The sequence below is a fragment of the Schistocerca piceifrons genome, chromosome X, assembly GCF_021461385.2.
Source record: "Schistocerca piceifrons isolate TAMUIC-IGC-003096 chromosome X, iqSchPice1.1, whole genome shotgun sequence".
Taxonomy (NCBI): domain Eukaryota; kingdom Metazoa; phylum Arthropoda; class Insecta; order Orthoptera; family Acrididae; genus Schistocerca; species Schistocerca piceifrons.
In genome coordinates, this window is record NC_060149.1 from 403,335,981 (window position 1) to 403,347,163 (window position 11,183).

The 11,183-nt window shown below is 43.8% G+C and overlaps 1 non-coding gene across 1 annotated transcript; it reads right to left on the bottom strand.

The window, feature by feature from the left end:
• Positions 1-10,593: 10,593 nt before the first annotated feature.
• Positions 10,594-10,666, bottom strand: Trnaa-cgc. Its single transcript has one exon. It is a non-coding gene; the product is annotated as a tRNA-Ala (tRNA).
• Between the last annotated feature and the right edge of the window lie 517 nt (positions 10,667-11,183).

The following is an 11,183-nucleotide window of genomic DNA, read 5'->3' on the forward strand; positions in this document are numbered from 1 at the left end:
TCTGACGAAAAGTATCCGGACACCCCTAAGTACGTAGGTTATTCGGAAAATTTGGCCCGATCGATCGCGAAATGGAAACTACAGCGAAAATCAAAAATGTTTTGTTTTGCAAGAGTTAGCTACACCTGCCATTACGCCTCTGATTAATCGCTGTTCTGACTTAAGATATTTGGCATGGCCTCGTACCAACTGTAACGTTCCCTTAGAAAAATTATGAATGACTGTGCTGGTAACCCTTTTACGTTATTTGATTTTCAAATAGCTGCGCAAAACTGAACGTACTCAGACATTTCGCTCTTTACTTAACCTGATCATCACTACACTGACACACAATATTTTTAGCGCAACGCAGTCTGACTATTAATAATCCCTACAAAAGAAGGGCCCCGACTAACAACAACCTATACCTTTCATGAATCACTTACCTCACAATAATCTTCGTTACTCGAACTACTGCAATACAGCGAGCGCCAATACTGCCAGCTAAATAAAAGATTCTAACTACTGAAGGCACTAACTACTGATATGCATAGTTAGCAAATGAAAGGTTTTGATAGAGAACAAACAATGTATTTACCTTAATAGCGTTCAAAAGTCATCATATACAGGGTGAGTCACCTAACGTTACCGCTGGATATATTTCGTAAACCACATCAAATACTGACGAACCGATTTCACAGACCGAACGTGAGGAGAGGGGCTACTGTAATTGTTTAATACAAACCATACAAAAATGCACGGAAGTATGTTTTTTAACACAAACCTCTTTTTTTAAAATGGAACCACGTTAGTTTTGTTAGCACATCTGAACATATAAACAAATATGTAATCAGTGCCGTTTGCTACATTGTAAAATGTTAATCACATCCGGAGATATTGTAACCTAAAGTTGGCGCTTGAAACCTCCGACGTTCAGTTGCGTGTTGTAACAAACACGGGCCACGGTCGGCGAGCAGCATCTGCAGGGACATGTTTGCGATGACGACCGTGTTTACGAGTGTGGCTGTAGTGCACTGTTGTGGTTTGGTCAAGCTGTCGCAGTGTCCGCATGTAGAGCTTGCTGCTATTGTTATTCTGCATTCGTTTCCGCACGCAGACCAACTGTAGTACATCGTGTTACCAGACGTCTGTGATACTGTAGTGTTGTAGGAACTGTGACCATGGTGTATTCGAACTCTGAAAAGGCGGAGATGATACTCATCTATGGCGTGTGTCGCCGAAATGCAGCTGAAGCCTGCAGGGTGTATGCAGAACGGTACCCGGACAGAGAGCATCCAATGTGCCGCACATTGCAAAACATCTACCGCCAACTGTATGCAACAGGTATGGTCGTAGCACGCAAACGGGTCCGTAACAGGCCCGTCACAGCAGAAGCGGGTGCAGTTGGTGTGTTAGCTGCTGTTGCCATGAACCCACACATGAGTACACGGGACATTGCGAGAGCCGGTGGACTGAGTCAAGGTAGTGTCATGCGCATACTGCATCGTCTCCGCTTTCACTCGTTTCATGTGTCGCTACATCAGCAATTACATGGTGATGACTTTAATCATCGAGTGCAATTCTGTCAATGGGCATTAACAGAGAATGCGTTGCAGTTCTACCTGTTTACCGATGAAGCGGGTTTCACAAACCACGGTGCAGTGAATCTACGGAACATGCATTACTGGTCCGTGGACAATCCTCGCTGGCTCAGACAGGTAGAGCGACAGCGACCGTGGACTGTAAATGTATGGTGCGGAATCATTGGCGACCACCTCATTGGTCCTCACTTCATTGCAGGGGCCCAAACAGCTGCAACATACATCGCAATTCTACAGAATGATCTGCCAACGTTGCTCGAAAATGTCCGACTGGAAACGCGTCGACGTATGTGGTATCAGCATGTTGGTGCACCTGCACATTCCGCAGTTAACACTAGGCTGACCCTTGACAGGATGTTCGACGAGCGTTTCATAGGACGTGGAGGACGCATAAATTGGCCAGCCCGTTCTCCTGATCTTACACCTCTGGACTTCTTTCTGTGGGGTACGTTAAAGGAGAATGTGTACCGTGATGTGCCTACAACCCCAGAGGATATGAAACAACGTATTGTGGCAGCCTGCGGCGACATTACACTAGATGTATTGCGGCGTGTACGACATTCATTACGCCAGAGATTGCAATTGTGTGCAGCAAATGATGGCCACCACATTGAACATCTATTGGCCTGACATGTCGGGACACACTCTATTCCACTCCGTAATTGAAAACGGAAACCACGTGTGTACGTTTACCTCACCCTTCATGGTAATGTACATGTGCGTCAGTGAAAAACACCAATAAAAAGGTGTTAGCATGTGGACGTAATGTGCTGTTCCAGTCTCTTCTGTACCTAAGGTCCATCACCGTTCCCTTTGGATCCCTACGTAATTCGGTGCTCTCCGATACACACGATCGAACAGCGGAGGAGTGGTACTCAAGCGTCAACTTTAGGTTACAATATCTCCGGATGTAATTAACACTTTACAATGCAACAAACGGCACTGATTACGTATTTGTTTATATGTTCAGATGTGCTAACAAAAGTAACGGGGTTCAATTTAAAAAAACGTAGGTTTGTGTTAAAAAACATACTTCCGTGCATTTTTTTATGGTTTGTATTAACCAGTTATACTAGCCCCTCTCCTCACGTTCGGTCTGTGGAATCGATTCGTCAGTGTTTGATGTGGTTTACGAAACATATCCAGCGGTAATGTTAGGTGACTCACCCTGTATATATCTATCAATTCATGACATTCATCTTTACAAATTTTGTTTTTCTGGCGGTCACACGTCCAGATCGTCCGCTTATAGCAACCTGTCAAAACTGTGGCATCTCTCTCTCCACATCCACCAGTGTTGGCGGCTCACCTCCAACAGCCCAACGCTACGCGCTGTTCACATCCAACTGCCCAACACTACACAAGCGAATATTTTAACAATGAGTCCAACCAGCCACAGACTGCACACAGCACAGTCACTGATTTTCATGCAGAGCGCTACGTGGCGTTACCAACATAAAAACCTAAACAGCCTACTTACACAACTTTCTGATACCCTCATCATAGAAGGCACTGCCGTGCTTTCCGCCAGTTGTCCACGCTGCTCTGCAGCTCGTTGCCTGTGCCAGAATGTTGTCTTCTTAGCCAGCGGTTCATGTGAGCATAAATGAAATTCAGAGGGAAAGAAGTCCAGACCAAGTGATCACACGCTTCCCATCAAATGGTTCAAATGGCTCTGAGCACTATGGGACTTAACTTCTCAGGTCATCAGTCCCCTAGAACTTAGAACTACTTAAACCTAACTAACTTAAGGACATCACACACATCCATGCCCGAGGCATGATTCGAGTCTGCGACCGTAGCGGCCACGCGGTTCTAGACTGAAGCGCCTAGAACCGGCGACTGCGGCCGGCATGGAATTGGTCACAAGACGTCATGACAGCATGACCCTCCAGAATAAAAGGAGGCAGAGACTATCGTGTTGTCAGTAGAAAAGCAGTAACAGCAGAAAGGGTCAATCACGAGATCTCAATGACTTCGAAAGTTGACTATTCATTCAATGTCGCCTGAGTAACAAATCCATCAGAGACATTTCAACCCATCTAAAGTTGCCCAAGTCGACTGCTGGTGATTTTATTGTGAAGTGGAAACGCGAAGGAACCACCGCGGCTAAACAAAGACCAGCCAGACCTCATGTACTGATAAACAGGGAGAACCGTAAAAAATCCCATGAAAATACTGGAATGAATCATTTGTCATTTTCAAAGTGCTACCTGCAGTATGGCTAAAACAATAACTATGCGTATAGAATTGAAAAGAATGGTCTAACAGCTTATCATAAAGCTACACATTTCTGCAGTCAGTGCCAAGATGATGTAAAGAGAGACGCCACTGGGAAGTGGATGAGTGAAGTAAGGAATTTGGGTTTGAGGTCCCGTCGACATCGAGGTCGTTAGAGACGGAACTTAAGCTCGGATGATGTCAAGGACGGGGAAGGAAATTGGCCGTGCCATTTCAAAGAAACCATCCCAGCATTTGCTTGGAGCGATTTAGGGAAATCACGGTAAACCTAAATCTGGATGGCTGGACGCGGGTTTGAATCGTCATCCTCCCGAACGCGAGTTCAGTGTGCTAACCACTGTGCCATCTCACTCCGGCGACAGTGGATGAGTGGGAACTAGTAATATGCACTGTTGAGTCAAGCTATATCCTGTGGCAGTCCGATAGAAGTGTTTGGGTTTGGCGAATGTCTAGATAACTTTATCTGCCGTCATGTGTAGTATCAGCTGTGAAGTATGGAGCAGGTAGTGTTCCGTTTGGGGTGTTTTTCGTGGATAGGGTGTGTTCCCTTTATTTGATTTCACAAACACGCCAAGTGCGAAAGGATGTGAACAAATTTTACAGCATTTTGTACAGTGTACAGTAGAGGAATAGTTCGGAGACGATGATTGTATCAGACTGACTGCTCCTAGTGTCGACCTGAACGCAATGGAACACATTTTAGATGAGTTCGAACGTCGAATTCGCTCCAGACCCAGCGATCACCATCACTACTTTCTCTTGTTTCGGCTCTTGAGGGCGAATGTGCTATCATTCCTCCATATTTAGACACGTCGTTGAATGTGTCTTCAGCAGAGCTGGGGCCGTCATAAAGCCGAAGGGTGGAAATATCCCTTATGAATGTCCACTAACAGGTGTCCAAGTACTTTTGAGCAGATAGTATATAAACTCCAGACGCCAATGCAGAGTGCATAGCGGAAGATAATTTGTATCAGTTTTTGCGATTTGATCGTCCTAGTGCATTAAAGAGACCTTTGGAGAAAAGAAAAGCCAATGTACTGAGCGTAGGATATTTGCATCAGATTAGCGATTTGCTTGTCCTGTTCCGCTAAAGAGACTTTGGAGAAAAGAAACCACCTCTTTGAACATAAAAAGCTCCGATGGAAACCCAGTACTAAGTAAAGAAGGAAAGGATGAAAGAGGAGGGTATGCGTAAAAAGGGTATATGAGGGTATATAATAGAAAGAGAACATGAAGTAGATGAAGATGAGATAGGAGATACGATACTGCGAGAAGAATTTGACAGAGAACCGAATTTAAATCAAGGCCCATGTAGTAGAAGATTTTTACTCGGAATTATTGAGAAGTTTGGGAGATCCAGCCACGACAAAACTATTTCACGTCGTGTGGAAGAACACGTGACGAGAGTAAAAAACCCTCTGGCTTCAGGGAGACTGTAATAATCACAGGCCGGCCGCTGTGACCGAGCGGTTCTAGGCACTTCAGTCCGGAACCACGCGGCTCCTACGGTCGCAGTTTCGAATTCTGCCTCCGTCATGGATGTGTGTGATGTCCTTAGGTTAGTTAGGTTTAAGTAGCTCTAAGTCTAGGGGACTGATGACCTCACATGCTAAGTCCCATAGTGCTTAGAAACATTTGAATCATTTTAATAATCACAATTCGGATAGATGCAGGTTCTGATATGTGTGAATATTAACGAAGCATTAGTTTAATAATTCATAGCTGCAAAATACTAACACAAATTATTTTACACAAGAATAGGGAAACTAGCGGAAGTTAATCTCGGGGAAGATCAGTTCTGGTTCGTGTGAGATGCTGGAACACGTTAGGTAATACTGACCCTGCAACTTATATTACAAGATAAACTAAATAAAGGCAAACCTACATATATAGCATATGTAAGAGTAGGGAAAGGAATTAACGCTATTGGCTTGAATCTGATTTTTCAAATTCTGAAGATAGCGGGGATAAAATACAGGGAACGGATAGTTATCTACACAGAAGCCAGATTACAGTTATAAGAATCGAAGGACGTGAAAGGAAAGCAGTAGTTTTGGAGAGAGTGAGACATAGTTGTAACTTACCCCAAAAGACATTCAGTATGTACACTGAACAACCTGTGAAGGAAACCAAGAAGGAATTTTGGAAGGGAATGTATGTTCACGGAGAGAAAATTAAAACTTTGAAGTTTGCCAAGGTCATTTGATTCTCTCAGAGATGGAAAAAGGTTTGGAAGAGCAGTTGAATGGAGACTGAAAAATAGTTGCGAAATGAACGTCAACAAAAGTAAAAAGTAGTCCATCGGAATGTAATCGAACTAAATCTAGTGATGAAGGGGGAATTAAATTATGAAATGAGGCAATCAGCAGCTCCATTTTGCTATCTGAATGGCAAGATAACCGATGATGGCTAAAGTGGATAGAATACAAAATTTAAACTAACAGGAAGAAAATTATTTCTGAAAAGAGAAACGTTTAGAAGCCTTTTCTGAAAGTATTTGTCTGGAATATGCCCTTTTCTCCTAGAATATTTTGAAACGCTTCATTAAAGAAGAATGTTGAAGATTACGTGAATATATCACAGAACAAATGAAGAATTATTGCCGTTGTCTTCAGTCCGATGACTGGTTTGATCCAGCTCTCCGTGCTAGTCTACCCTGTGCAAGCCTCTTCGCTCTGCATAACTACTACAACCTACATTCATCTGAACCTACTTACTGTATTCAAGCGTTGGTCTTCCTATACAATTTTTCGCCACATTTTTCCATTACCGAATTGACAATTACTTGATGCCTCGGGATGTGTCCTATCAACTGATACAGTAAGCACATTAAAATGGATGTAGGTTGTAGAGTTACGCAAAGATGAGTAGGCTCACTTAGGCTAGACTAGCGTGGAGAGCTGTATCGTACCACCCTTTGTAATTTATCCTCTTTCAACATACGCATCTTCTTCTTCTTCTTTTCCTTGTGCCTTTGCCCCAATCAGTTCAGGGTCGCAGGGTCGGCATGGTTGTTAACGAATTTGGCATAGTTAGTTTAAGGGGTGGCCACAAGGGTGCCCATTATGTCGCTACACTATTACTCCCCTCCCCCCCTCTCCTTCCCGAAACGGAATATGTGTACCCCAACTATCTGCATGTAAGAGAGCAAAAGCTTACTAAATGCTTGTGAAGGAATCAGTACTTGGGTACCGGGTACCAACCCGGTATTTATCTAGTGGGATGTGGGAAACAACCTAAAAGCGTCATCCAGGCTGGGGACACGCTGAACCTCCTCGTTAATGCGCCGGGCAGATTTGATCCGTGGCCGGCGCATCTCCCCCTTCCGGAAGCGGCAGTCTTTTTAATACTTATTTTTTCATTTATTTTTGGCTTTCGGCAGCAAAGACCATACAGCCAAAACTAGTTATAAAGTGCAATATTAACATAATTGAAGTTTCCGCAGTAGAACAATAAAAAGAGTTCGATGTACAAACGTAAGTTCTTAACGTGAAATAAAAAAACTGAAGGACGAGAACCAGTCAGCAGTAGATACATAAGTGCCAAGTTAACGTCACTGCGATTTTCACAACAGAACTATGAAAAAGTCTGAAGTACAAAGATATGTTCGTTACATAAATTAAAAACACAACAGTATGTCCTAGGGTTCGAACCAGGTCCTTTCCAGAGGATAATGAGATCCACAGCAACTTATAATTGGAAGCTGGACAACTGCATCGTTTACAAGGATAAGTTCTTAGTGCAAAGTGAAAACACAAACAGACGTCCCAATTTACTAACGGGTATTATGACATGAGAGGGCAAGACGCACTCAACCTACAGGTCAAAGATGTATACCGACGTCTTTTAAATTGTTCGCGAGCAAATAACAGCTACATATATCGAACCGGTATAGTAAAACAGATACACTTGTAGGGGAGGTGTGGCCACTCGCAACTAAATTTTTTGTACAAGGCCGCCTGTGCAGCCGAGTGCTTGGTACACGCCAGTACGATGTGGTTCATCTAGGCGCTCAGTCCGGAGCCGCGCGACTGCTACGGTCGCAGGTTCGAATCCTGCCTCGGGCATGGATGTTCGTGATGTCCTTAGATTAGTTACGTTTAAGTAGTTCTAAGTTCTAGGGGACTGATGACCATAGATGTTAAGTCCCATAGTGCTCAGAGCCATTTGAACCATTTGATGTGGTTCAGATCCGCCACCGCCGTTATGTCCTGATCACAGTCTTCATAAGCGATAACTTTCAGTCGGTAAAGGTGGGCAGGGTAACCCCCGTGTCCCTGCCTCATTCGTATGTGGGAGATCACATGACGTCTACTAAGCTTCAGCGAGGTGATCCATGGCCAAAAAGAGACGTTCAGTTGTGTTGCCGCCAAATGGCCGCCCCTATGGTGTTGGGATGCGTGCTATTCACAATTCCAGTCGTGATAAGCAGCTTTCTTTACTGGCGCTTTAACATGCACGGCTAATCAGCCAGGTGTCTACATATGCATCACCTATACTTTCCGCTTTACTGTGAAGAACGTGGGTGGTAGTTTATTGTGAGAGACATTCACGCATCTTCCTGATCCGTTCACGGACGGAGCATGGGAAGAATGACTGCTCGTAGGCCTGTGTGCGCGCCTACCTACCTGATTTATCTGCACCATTTAGTCATGACATAGGGTGCTGAAGAATTCATAGTTTCTGCGCTAAAAGGTAGTCGCTGCAGATTTACAACAAGATCCTTGCAAAATGTGCGGCATGTGTCTTCAAGTGCGTTTGAATTAATATTTTTCAACACTTCTTTTACACCCTTTCACACCTAAACGAGACTGTGCCCATTCCTACCACCCTTTTTTTGTTCAGGTACAGATCTGAGCCATATAAATGTTTTTTACACAATCTCATTTGTAGAATGTCTGCAGATTCCCATTATCCTGTGAATGAATCGTAGTATAAAACTTGCTTTACCTACAACTGAGTTACGTGATCGTTTCACCTCGTATCTCGGCAGGTTGGCCGCGCGGGATAGCCGCACGGTATAGGGCGTCTTGTAACGGTTCTCACGGCTCCACCTGTCGGAGGTTCGAGTCCTCCCTCGGTCATGGGTGTGTGTGTTGTCCTTAGTTTAAGTTAGATTAAGTAGTGTGTAATCTTAGGGACCGATGACCTCAGCAGTTTGGTCCCGTAGAACTTACCACAAATTTCCAAATTTTCTGCAGGTTGTTGTTCCCAGATCTTTGTATGCCATGTCTGTCTCTAGTGTTGACTCATTAGTCTCATAGTCAAAAGCTATCACGTTTTTACGGTTCGAATAGTGTACAACATTAAGAGTTAATTGCCAATCTTTGCTCCATGACATATATTTTGTCTACATCTAACCTGACATCACAACAAGTTTTAGCAGATAGAGTCTCATTATAGATAACTAAGTCCATCCGTGAAATGTCTGACATTCCAACAAATACTGTCCACTAAGTCATTAATGCATAATAGCAGCAAATAACATTCTCCTATTGCTCCTGGCCGTATCACTCCAGGCGTTTATCTGTGTTAAGGACATTAGTAGACCCATTGTGTTTGCCGCTCTTTCTTGTGGGAAACCCGATATTGCTTTCGCTTGTGTTAAACATCTGCTGTTCAGTATAATCTACTGTGTTCCGTTAGACCAATTTTTTTCGAGTGAGTCACGTAGCTATGAAGAAACGTCTTATGATCATATCTCGGTTTTAGACAGCAAAGTGATACAGAGTCGAAATCTAGGAAAACGAAATCTAAGTGTTCATCTGCTGCTACTGTTTGTAGTACACTGAGGTGACAAAAGCCGTGGGATACCTGCTAATACCGTCAGTGTGCGATTTGCAGGGGGGGATGGGGGGATTTCCCCCCCCCCCCCTCTGCATCAAACTATCCCCTTCTCTGGTTTTAGTTTATGCATCCCAACCTGGGATGTTTATTTCCCAAGCACTGGAGTAAAACTTTACATATAATTTAAATTTGTGGAGCCGAACACTGAAAGTTTACTATTAATACTATTAATATGTTTGCTTATTAATTTTGAAAAAGTGTTATGTAGTAGTTAAGCATTTCAAAACATTTAGAACTAAATGACAAGACGACGAACGCCACATTTCCGTAGCATGCCACGATGTTGCAAGACGTTGCCCCAGCTTAAACGAGGCTTTAGAACCAGGTCTGTATTGTATGGTGGATGTGATGTGTTGCGTACGAAACTAAAACCTGCAATCAGATCCAAACGTCATGGAAAACTGTGAAGAGGTGTCATCCTGCAACAAGGTAACGCTCGTCCACATTCTGCCAAACGGATAGCCGACGCAACAAAGAAGTTGAGATTCGAGGTTCTGGAACATCCACCATACAGTCCAAACCTGGCTCCAAGCGAGTTTCACATGTTTGGACCCTTAACGGAAGCACAACAGGGAAGAAGATTTGAAAGTGATGAAGACGTCATTACTGCGGTACAAAATTGGTTACAGATGCAACCGATAAACGTATATTCTGATGAAAAAAAAAACTCGTAAAACGTCGGGAAAACTGCATTGAACTCCAGGGAGGTTACGTAGAAAAATAACGCATGTTTCAGTTTTCTTTCATCAGAGGAGGAGGAGGAGATTAGTGTTTAACGTCCCGTCGACAACGAGGTCATTAGAGACGGAGCGCAAGCTCGGGTGAGGAAAGGATGGGGAAGGAAATTGCCTGTGCCCTTTCACAGGAACCATCCCTGCATTTGCCTAAAGTGATTTAGGGAAATCACGGAAAACCTAAATCAGGATGGCCGGAGACGGGATTGAACCGTCGTCCTCCCGAATGCGAGTCCAGTGTGCTAACCACTGCACCACCTCGCTCGGTCGTATCATCAGAATAAGTACAGCTTTTCACAAATGTGCCTTTACTTTTTGAATTCCCCTCGTATACTTGTATGTAAATGATTTTGTAAATAAGCTTTACCTATAATGTACTTTTAAAGATATAAGAAGGGATGGCTTTTCTGATAGTGCATACGTGTGAATAGTGAGTTTCGGCATTAACATCTATTTATAAATAACTGTTTAACCATGGGTAACGCCACGGTCCAAGCTAGTAACATATATAATTATACTAACCCCGTAAGACATCGCCCCCCCCCCCCCCCACACACACACACACACTGGTAAAAGCACAAATCGCACACTGAATACCGTGTCGGACCTTCTTTTGCCCGGCGTAGTGCAGAAACTCGACGTGGCATGGACTCAACAAGTAGTGGAAGACCGCTCTAGAAATACTGAGCCACGATGCCTCTACAGCCGTCCATAATTGCGGAAGTGTTGCCAGTGCAGGATTTTTTACGCGAAATGACCTCCAGATTATGTTCCTTAAATT